At 38.8% G+C, this 11,822-nt stretch overlaps 1 non-coding gene across 1 annotated transcript; it reads left to right on the forward strand.

Annotated features, from left to right (window-relative positions):
- The first annotated feature begins 7,731 nt into the window (after positions 1-7,731).
- Positions 7,732-7,805, forward strand: TRNAI-AAU. The gene has a single exon. It is a non-coding gene; the product is annotated as a tRNA-Ile (tRNA).
- The last annotated feature ends 4,017 nt before the right edge of the window (positions 7,806-11,822 follow it).

Consider the following 11,822-nt stretch of genomic DNA (forward strand, 5'->3'; position numbering starts at 1 on the left):
GTGTTGTCCTCTACTGTATTAGGAAAGATAGCAAAGGGGGAGATTTAGGAAGAAAGATATTGAATTTCAGCGGAATAAATTTGGGAAACTGGATTGTAAGAGGTTAAGAAAAGAGTAAGAGGAGAGAAAGTCATCTATTGCAGTGAGCCTTTTCAGGAGTTTAGCTACAAAGGACATAAATGGGAGAGGGGGAAATAGAATACTGAGATCCATTTATAAGCAAAGGGATGAAAATTGAAACAACTGTGAGATATGAACTTCTACTCACTAATGAGTAAAAATTAATTAATTAATTAATTAATAAAAGCAATGAAATCCAGTACTGGTAGGGTTGTGGGTAAAAGATGCCATTGTCCATTTATGGTGGAATTGCAAACTCTCAGAATTCTTTTGGAAAATAATCTTCCAGTATCCAGTAAAAGTTTCAAAACCAAGCATATCTTTTCATCCAATATTTCCATTGCTGTGTATGTACTCTGAAAGAACTATCCAAAAAGTCAACAACAACAACAACAAAGGAATGATCTATTTGAAGATTCTTGTAGCCACATTATATCTAATGAACGTATGAACAATGTAGTGATTTTTATAATGTAATTTCTAATTCTTCTACGGAATGGTTGAACCAATTTGTAGCTCTATCAATAGTGAATTCATGTTCCTATCTTTTCAATGTCTCCCTCCAATCTAACTATTCTGATCTTTTATCATCTTTGTCAATTCTTTAGTTGTTAGGAGAATCCTTAGAACTGTTTTGATGTGCATTTTTCTTATTATTTGGTGTTTTCAGCACAATTTCATTAGGTAGGTGATATTTAAAATTCTTTTGAAAACCCTTAATATCCACTGATGTAATGATCTATTTTGTCAGTTGATGAATAACTCAGCCTTATATAGATGAGTAAATTTTTGTATTTTCTGAATATCAATCTCCTTTCAAAACTAAGAGGTAATTTTTTTTCTACAGTTCACAGTCCCCCTTCTTAAGCTGCCTTCATTGACCTTGTTCCTTGTTAAATGCAGAAGCATTTAAATATTTTGTTAAAACAAGGATAGCTTGTTTTAGGATACCACCTAGGTGTGATTATGAAAAGTAACTCCTTCCCACTCTCTCTAAAAGAGTAATGATGTGACCTGATATATTTGGATGGAACACTGATTTGGAACTTTCAGTATACCAAGGAAGGAGATAATCTGAACCTATTTTCTCTCTAAATGAGTTCCCTTGTTTCCCGTAGGTTTTTTTTTCTTTTATTAAATGAATTCCTCTTGATTTTTTTTTTGTTTTAACATCACCTATATTTGACAATATATCCTCACTTTTTTCACAAAGCCCTATAATAAAGAATCAGAAAGATGGGGGAAAATAAATCAGCAAAACTAAGCAACATATAGAAATAATATGACATTTTATGTGCTGCTCCACAGCCATGATAACCCACCTCTTCAAATGACTGTTCTTCATGGTCACCCTTTAAAATGATAGTTCCACCTTATTCAATCTTGATTCTTTTGTTGTTATTTTTCTTGTCATTTATGTTGCTGTAGACATCATGTGTTTGGATTTCTTGGTTCTGCTGCTTCATTTTGCAGCAGTTTATATATGTCTTCTGATTCTTTTCTATGGTCATCATAGTCATCATTTCTTACAGCCCAGAATGGATTACTTGTCAAAGAGTATGAACAAGAAGTTCACAAAAGAAGAATTATGAACTAGTTACTATATGCAACATTACTTGAAATCATTAATAATAAGAGAAATACTTGACCAAAAAAAAACTCTGAGGTTTTACCTTACACCCAGAAAATTGGCAAAGATGGGAATAGTCAATGATGAAGGGGTCAGGAAAAATAGATATTAGAGAACTTTTAAGGAAGATATCATTGGTATAACCATTCTAGAAAGCAATTTGCAATTATAATAGAAAAATGACTAAAATGTGTCTTTGACCCAGAATTCGCAAGAATTCCTAACACATAGGCAGTGGATAGGTGAATTTCATATTCATTTCCAAGTGAGGAACACCAGCAGGAAGGTAATGGGTCCAACATTGCTAACTCTTCGTGTGATACAAATTAGCAACGGGTCTCAAATTAGAGGTAAAATCTCCTAGGAGGTTGACAGACTTGGATTTTTCTGAATTTCTGTTGTTCTGCCACCTTGAAATATCTTTTCCATGCTAAACCTCCCAAGACAATCAATATCTATAAGTCTTTAGGAATCTCATGGGGATCTCTCCTGGGAGCAAACAAAGGAAAGGGTTGCATCTTGAAGGGCACTTGAGACTATCCTTACTATCCCCTCTGATCTTCATCTTCCCACCTCCTCAGTACCCTTCAAAAGCATGAAACAATTTTCCTACGTCTCATCCTCTTCAATCCACTTGGCCCAACTCCACCCTCTTCCTATGACCTCCCCCTCCCACAGTCAAACATACATCCATAGTTCTAGCCTCTATTCACTGCCTGGTTATACCTGCACTTAAAGATTATATTCCATATTCTATGAACCACCTGGACAAGAGGAAAAACTACATAAAATAGGAAACAGATCAGAAAGCTGTAAGGTAGCAAGATATTGTAATAATGGAGGGATTCAAGACCATTCTGGAGCTATCCCTCCACTCACAGCAGATGACAAATTATTGACAAGTTTCTGAGATGATTTTGTTTTCATAAGAAGAACAGGCGGAACTAATAGCTTGGGCCTAATTCTCACTCATAAGTGGCAAAATATAAATGATGAGAACTTTGAGAAAACATGACCATTCCATCTTATGGATTTGTGATAGGTAAGGAGAGAAAAGCCAGGTATAGAAACACACTCTAGATTTTGAGAAAACTGAGTTTCAAATAATTTAGAGATAGTGTAGGTTAACATTCTAGAGAGGAAGTAGACCCACGAATGGCCTAAAGAATGAAGTTTTGACAACAAAAATTATTCTAGTGAAAGAGAAAACATCTGAGACATGGAGGCACAGGATATTCATTGACCACCTTATATTTCAAAGGCATGTACAGAAAATGGAAGCAATGGCAGATATCTTAGAACAAATACAAGAATGATAGTGTTAAGAGAAATGTCAGAAGTCCTGATAACAAAAAGATAAAAGAAGGAACTTGAGTTACAAAAATGATGTAGCCACATTTTATGCATTGCAATTCATTTACTTGAGATTAGAAGTTTAAAAAAAATCATATTCCAAAAGAAGCCAAAATGAATCAGTACTTACACAAATTCAAATACTAAGTCAATTCCACAACTTCATGGCTCCAGAAGACTCAAAATGTCAGCAGGCTGATCACCACATGCACAGTTTTGACCTCAAAACAACTTGGTGAAACCCAGGACATGTTCTCATGCACAGCTCACAGCCTCAAGGATGGAGTTCTTTTGAGTCTCAAGGTCTTCTGCTCTCCCCAGGTGGCATTTTCACAAAGTCTTAATTCTATGATCTATGGGGGGGGGGGAGGGGAAAGAGGAGGGAAAAGGTGGAGAGAGAAGGGACTTAAATCAAAAGACCAAATCAAAATTAATCAAAAGATAAAATCAAAATCAACTAAAGCCAAAATTTCATAGCAAGTCTGTTGCCAGGAAATAACTGTGAAGTTAAAAAAAAAAGGAAAGGTATTAATAAAACTTTTAAAATAGTAGAACAAACAAAAAACTCATGGTTCGTGAGTCCTCTACCCCCATAATGTCTTTAAACACTTTCCTAAGAGACATGTTAGTTCAAAATCAAGGCACATTTAATAAGAAAACAAAGCTTCTCCAGCCATCCACCCCAAAAAATAAACCCAACCAGAGTATTTTGTCTACACACTGCCATGCATGAATGATGTACTCTTTCCCATAAATTAAGACTTTGAGTAGAACATGCACGAAGAAACCATATGATCAAGCAGCAGGCATAGAAGACACACTTGTGTGACTAAAAAACATCAGTGAAGATGCACATGCCAGCAATTCCTGTGGCCAGGGCACAGGTATTTTGTGTATACATACACCCGGGCAACTCACACATCTGAAGCTTTAGAGTTCGTAATGTCTCTGGTAATGTGCTAATGATGCTCTCTGTTGCTCTTCTGATGAATATTTCTAATCTTTTCACTTGTCATCACATTGTTTCACTTCAGCATCTCCTCTGATTTTGTGGCTCCTCTCTGCAACCAGTTTCTATGCTTCATCTCTTCAGGACCATCTGTATGAATCTCAGTTTCCATCTGCTAAAGCACAATGATTGCAAAGGCTTTTCCTGAAAGAACAGGCTGACAGCTCTTTTAGTCCATAGTTATGAGTCATTGCACCTAGTTAAGGGAAATTGAATCAAAGTCAGACAGTGATCCCAGACAGTGATACCTATGACCTGAGTTTCATCTTACCTCCTATGGACATCCTTTGCAAACAAAATTTGCTTTAAGAGACTCTTCTGAGGAAATCCCACAGTAATTGTTTGAAAGCTAGAGATATGAAATTAATTTCATTCCAAGTCTCCAGACAGTCATGAAAGCAAATCTAAGCAAGACCAAAACTAAGCATAGCCAATATCCTGCCCCTGCTGACACAGGTTCTTGACTTTATGATCTATTTCTTTGAACAGCAAAAGTTCGACAACAATAACAAACCCAGTTTCGCCCTACCTCTTCTCCAGGGATTTTGCCCTCCCCAATACACCCAGCAATCCTTAGCCAGAACAAATCCTTAAGATCCTTACTATTTCCCTACTTTCCTCTCAAGGACAGAATTTGCAGTTCCAACTAATTACATGGAAAACACATGAACATTTATGAGCATTCAACATAACTAATTTAAATTGATCTATCACATAGAGAGAAGTGACTATCCCAGTTACATAATATGATGTACAGGAAGGAACCTAATAGCAGAAATTCATAGTATGATGAAATTTTAAATCCTTTACCTCTCTAGCTGAAGGTGGATGATGTTTCAGTCCTCTAAACTACTGGTTTACCATTGCATTGATCAGAGTTCTCAAGTCTTTCAAAGTTGTTTTTCTCTATAATGTTTCTGTCAATGTATACTTTGTTTTTCTAGTTCTGCTCATTTCAGTTAGCATCAATTCATAAAAGTTTTTCCAGCTTCCTCTGAAACTGCCCATTTGGTCTTTTCTTATGGCACAATCATATTTCATTGTGTTCATGTATCATAATATCTTTAGGCATTCCCCAATAGGTGAGTCCACTCTTAGTTTCTAGTTCTTGGCCACTAGAAAAAGAGCTACTAGAAATACTGCTGTAAGTGGAAGTTCTTTTAACTTTCTTTGATCTCTTTGTTGTATAGGCCTTCTAGCTGGGGTAATGGGTACATGCAATTTGATAACCTTTGGAGCATAGTACCAAACCACTTTCCAGAACGACTGGACCAATTGACAGTCTCTCCAAGAATGCACTACTCTGCCTGTTTTCCATACCACCTTCCACATTTGTCATTTTCCTCTTTTATTATATTTATCAGTGTGATAAGTATGAAGCAGAGTTGCTTGAGTTTGCGTTTCTCTAATTTTTATTATTCTCTAATTCTCTCTCATGTGGTTATTAATGATTTGAATTTTTTTCCTTTGAGAACTGCCTGTTCATGTTCTTTGACCATTTATCTATTAGGGAATGACTCTTCATCCTATAAATTTGAATCAGCTCCTTATATGGCCTAAAAATGAAACCTTAATGAGAGGAAGTTACTGCAAATATTCTTTCCCCATTACTTGTTTACATTCTCAGTTTATCAACATGAAGTTTATTTGTACAAAATCTTTTAAATTTTACATACACAAATTGTCCATTTTCCTTTCTGTCATCCTTTCTATCACTTTAGTAATCAGAAATTCTTTCCCTACCCATATCACTGAAAGGTGCTTTCTCCTTTGCTCCTCTAATTCACCTGGGAAGTCACCTTTTAAGTCTAATTCACATAACCCATTTTAGAGTTTTTCTTGATACATGGTGTGAGATCTTGGTTTATACCCAATTTCTGCCAAACTGTTTTCCAGTTTTCCCAGGAGCTTTTTCAAAGAGTGAGCCCTTAGCCCATTAACTGGCTTACTTGAATTTGTGGAACACTTTAGGATTGTGTTTATTTGCCTCTGTATGTTTTGTGCCTAATCTGTTTCACTGTTGGACTTCATGTGTTTGTACGGTTTTAATCAAGTCATTTTAATGATTACATACTGCTTTTTATCATAATTTGAGATCTGATACTTATCAGTACCAGGTCTGCATCTTTCCCACTTTTTTTTTCCATTATTACTCTTTATATGCTTGACCTTTTGTTCCTCTATATGGATTTTATGTTTTTATTTCTGTAAAATACACTTTTGTAATTTGACTGGTATGGCAATGAATAAAAAAATTAAGTGTGGTATTATTGTCATTTCTTTATATTGGTTTGATCCAGCCATGAGTAATTAATATTGTTACAGTTATTTAGGTCTACCTCCATTTCTGCCAAGAGTTGCATCTAGTTCCTGGGGCTATCTTAGTAAACACTCTCCCAACTATTGTATACCTTCTGTACTTACTTTGAATGGAATTTCTCTTTCTATCTCTATTTCCATCACACTTTTCTCCTGGTCAATCATCCAAGGACAAAGAAAGCAAAGAGGATGGGTTCAAGACACATTTACTGAAGGCATAATCTCTGAAGAAAACAGAGTCAGATTCTGCTTCAAATTACTGATTTGGGGTCTTTGGTAACTCAGGTTAAAACAAAGCAAAGGAAAAAAAGTCCTTCCTTTTAACAGCTAAATACAGTCAAGCAGAACAAGTTTACATCTGGCCACTTCTGAAAATGTGTCTCATTAGCCTCTAGTCACTGCTTCTGTTCCAAGGTGTGGGAAGCAAGATCCATTTCTGGAGCCACGATTGGTTGTTGAATTGGCCATGTTTCTGAAATCTGTGAAAGTTGATTTTCTTTCCTTTACTGCAGTCATTGCATGACTTGTTCTCCTGATTCTGCTCACTGACTCTGCATCATTTTCTACAAGTCTTCCCAAGGATTGTTGGAATTCATCTCTTTTACCATTTCTTGCAGCACAATAACATTCCTTTGTTTTCATGTAGCATTCCTCCAGCCTTTCTGCAATCAATGGACACTCCATTCCCTTCTTTCCAGTTATATGTTTGCCTTTTTGTAAGTGTTTCTAGAAACATTTTCATACATAGTCTTACTCTGATGTGCATGGTCAGTCATTCCAAAATACTGTAGGGAATGGTTGGATAAATTCCCTGCTCCAAAAATAATGAATTCATGGTTATGTCACGTCCAGTACTTTGTGACACTGTGGACCATACTGTCTATGGGGTTCCTCTTGGCCTAGATATTCCTGAGGACTAAGGTAAAAAGAGATTAAGTGACTTGCCCAGGGTCACACACAGCTAGTAAGTGGCTGAGGCCATATTTGAATTCAGGTCTTCCAGACTCCAGACCAAGAGTCACCTAATGAATTCATAATTTTGCCTTTCTTCACATCTGCTGCATTAAAAAAAACAAAAAACAAAAAACAAAACAAAACAAAACCAACAAACCAGGATTCCTCGAGAAAGAAAGAGTGAATTAAGGGGAGGCAGGGTCTGGTGTTCAAAACAGTAGAGGAGAAGTCCTCAAACAGTCTGAGGCCCATTTAATGGATTTATCTGGCAAAATTAACAGTGTTAATCCAAAGAGCCTTTACGGGACTCCTGCTGTGGACGTTGACTAAAAAGCATTTTGTCAGAGGCCGGTTAGCTCAGTTGGTTAGAGCGTGGTGCTAATAACGCCAAGGTCGCGGGTTCGATCCCCGTACGGGCCAAGTATTTTTACATGGCACAAGCGCAAAAATCCCATTCGTTGCACACTGAAGCACAGGGACTTCACCTGTAAACCTCTGCTGCCACAGCCCTTGGGAGATCAAGGAAAGCCAGATTTGACTAATTCTACACGTCCTCTAGCTAACCAAGAGATGATAGATAATAGGCACCTGTGCCACTCACAGCAGCAGGTCGAGGCAGGGAAATTCGGGAACCCGTGTAACCACCTTCTCTCCTATAGTTTTCTTTTTTAAATACACTTTTTATTGATACCTTTCACGTCACCAGTATTTCTTCCTCATTCTTCCCCAGCCCTTCCAGAAAACCAACCCATTAAACCAGCAAGTCTTAACAGAAAAAAGGCAGAATGAGAAACAGTACCAAACAGCACCAAAATTGAACATGCATTGAAAAAGTCTGAAAATACGTGCAACGTTCCACACCCGTGGACCTCCGACACTTCTGCAAAAGAGTCGGGTCGGGATGCCTTCTTAGATCTCTTCTTTGGGGCCATGTTTTTTCTAATTTTTGCAACTGACATTGTGGCAGTCCGTGTGAATTCTATTTTGTTTGCTCAGCTTACTTCACTCTGCATTCGAGTGTGGAAATCATTGCATGGTTCTCTGTAATCCTTCGTGGTTATTCATTGTTTCTTACAATACCGTCAGAATCCATTCACGTAACGCAATTTGTTTAGCTGTTCCTCCCAATCCACGGGCATCTCATTCATTGAAACACAGGAAAGTCTCCTTACCTCGAGTAGCCCCTGAAGCACGTTTGCTGTCCTCCTTCTACAAAGCGAAATAAACTAAACCGACAAATGTATTGCATGGCCAGCGAAAGAAATGGGGAGAAATCCTTGGCAGTGGAAGTAAGAAATGCGCAGAAAATGGATTGTCCTAGTTGCTCAGCAGAGAACACCATTCTCAGGATAAATTGGCAGTATTGGGAACTCAGCAAGAATTTTTCCAGTCCTTCTCCTTTAATGCCAAGCAAGTGCTGACTCGGGTGGGGACCCAAATAACAATTCCGAGATCCTTCAGGAATTAAAAGAAACCTTCTCGGAGCAACAAGGAGCGAAAGTGGAACCTGGACAGAATCAAGCCTGGAAAGAGACGCCCTGCTTCCCTGCCTCTGCCAGCTCCTTCTAGTCTATCCATCCTTCACCTTGCAGGATCCCCATCCTGGAGTGTTGGGGAAGGCATGAGGCCTGCCAAACTATTTTATAACCAACTACTAGTATCCTGTGAGCATTCTGGAACAATGTTGCACTATTCCTGGCTAAGTGGGGTTGATCAGCTACTAGGTCTCTACCTCAAAGAGAACAGAAGATTCTTCAATTAATAAATGGTCAAAGGATATGAACAGGCAGTTGTCAGAGGAAGAAATGAAAGCTATCTATAGTCATATGAAAAAATGCTCTAAATTACTATTGATTAGAGAAATGCAAATGGAAACGACTTTGAGGTACCACAACACACCTATCAGATTGGCTAACATGACAAAACAGGAAACTGATAAATGTTGGAGAAGATGTGGGAAAATTGGAACACTAATGCATTATCGGTGGAGTTGTGAACTGATCCAACCATTCTGGAGAGCAATTTGGAACTATGCCAAAATGGCTACAAAATTATGCATACCCTTTGACCCAGCAGTGCTACTTCTAGGTCTCTATCCCAAAGAGATCATAAAAATGAGGAAAGGACCCACATGTACCAAAATATTTATAGCAGCTCTTTTTGTGGTGGCCAAGAAGTGGAAATTGACGGAATGTCCATCAATTGGGGAATGGCTGAAAAAGTTGTGGTTTATGAATGTCATGAAACATTACTGTGCTATAAGAAATGATGAGCAGGTGGACTTCAGAAAAACCTGAAAAGACTTATATGAACTGATACTAAGTGAAGTGAACAGAACCAGGAGAACATTGTATGAAGTAACAGCCACATTGTGTGATGACTGACTTCGGTAGATTTGACTCTTCTCAGCATTGCAAGGATCTAAGACAACTTCAAAAAATTCATGATGGAAAAGGTTATCCTCTTCCAGAGAAAAAACTATGGGGTTTGAATGTAGATGGAAGCATACTCTTTGCTCTCCTTTTGTTTTGTTTTGTTTTGTTTCTTCTTTCTCGTGGCTCATCCTATTAGTTCTAATTCTTCTTTACATCATGATTAAAGTGAAAATACGTTAAAATGATTATATAAGTAGAGCCTATGTCAATCAGATTGCCTGCCTTCTTGGAAAAGGGGGGGAGGAGAGTGTGGGGGAGAAAATTCAAAGCTCAAAATCTTATGAAAGTGAATGTTGAAAACTAAAAATAAATTATTTATTAAAAAAAGAACAAAAAAAAGAGGGAAAGGACCTGTGTGTGCAACACTTTTTTACAGCGGCTCTTCCTCTAGGGACAAAGAAGTGGAAAATAAAGGAGCGCCCATCAATTGAGGAATGGCAGAACAGATTGTGATATTTGAATGGAATGGCATACTATCGTGCTGCAAGAAATGGGAAAAGAGAGTTTCAGAGAAGCCACCGAATATTATTAGATCTTTGACATTTTGATGCCATTGTTTAAAATCCAGCTATAAAACAATGTAGCTGTGTCAGTCAAACTGGCTCAGGGGTTGGAGCAATCTGACTCTTTTAGCTTATGTGACTGGTTTGGGTCCATTTTTGTTTCTGACAGTCCTTAATGACCCACACTCTGTTAAGGAACCCCATTGATGTCTCTGTGATGAAGGACAAGCAGAATACTGCACTTTCTCTCTTTCCCATTTCTCTCTCTGTGTCTCTGTGTCTCTCTCTGTGTTTTTGTCTCTGTTCTCTGTGTGTATCTCTCTGTGTCTATCTCTGTCTCTGTCTCTCTGTCTTTCTGCCTCTGTCTCTCTGTGTCCCTCTCTCTCCATGTGTCTCTATCTGCCTGTGTGTGTCTCTTTCTCTCAGCTTTAAAGCATTTCCAAGTCCTGCTCCATCCCTGTTTCCCAGCCTCCCTCACTCCCTTATTCTCCTCACCTGGGTCAGGGCTCGATCTCCAGAGCTGGATTTGAGGTGGGTAACATTAGCACGATCTGCGTGAAAGTGTAACTGAGGCTAAGTACAACGGGCCACGCTGAGCTCCAGCGCTCTTTCGGAAGCTTCTGACCCTGGACCCAATGCCTGATTAGCCTCTGGAAAGCTGTGCCTAGTAGAATCAATGTAGTGTCTTCACTGAGTATCTGTGTTGAATGCCCTGCCAGCGTGTCAGAGTCTGTTTAGAAACATGCTCGTAAGTGTTCTGGGGAAAAGCTCTGGGTTTCTTAGCTGTCTACTCTTCAGTATGACTGGACAGCTCTAGGCGCCTTTGAATATGTTAGTGGTGCATTCGTGTATTCTGGGCCCTCAATGGGGCCTACAATCCAGAGCTGTTGACATTGTCTTTGCAGAAAGTCTCAGTCGTCATTTTAATGATTTCCAAAGAGGCGACGTTATAACTGCGAAATTCCGAGGTGACCCTGAATCAGCTGGTTGTAAGAGAGTACTGTAATTGGCTTGGAAGGAGAAAACACTTTTGCACATCTGGTCCTACTTCCATGAAGTCACAATTACTTAAGTCATAATCTTATGCTCTCCCTTGCGTTCTGGTTGATTATTATAAAGTAAAGCCATAAAAGTAAAGCAAGAAAGAAAATGTAAGTGCAGCTCAAGAGAGGGCTAAGAGCTAGAGATGTCTGTGTAGGAGTGAGTCGAGTGAAGCTGAGCCCTGTAGTGGACTGAGCTGTGTGAGCAAGTGTGGAGAAGGGTAAGGGCGGGCAGGGAGGTTCGTCGGCTTCGAGCTGTGTGTTAGCGACCTCGAGGACTTAGGGACTATTTGGTAGAAGTCGGTGAAATTGAAATCAGGAACGTGAGGCCTCGAAAGATTAATGGATTTTCGAAAGATCTGGGAGTTTCTTTAGAATGAGGACCCCCACACCACACACACCCACACACCCACCCACCCACCCACCCACCCACCCCCACACCCCCCCCACCCCCCCCCC

The sequence above is a fragment of the Vombatus ursinus genome, unplaced genomic scaffold (genome assembly GCF_900497805.2).
Source record: "Vombatus ursinus unplaced genomic scaffold, bare-nosed wombat genome assembly UNPS02014768.1, whole genome shotgun sequence".
Lineage (NCBI taxonomy): Eukaryota > Metazoa > Chordata > Mammalia > Diprotodontia > Vombatidae > Vombatus > Vombatus ursinus.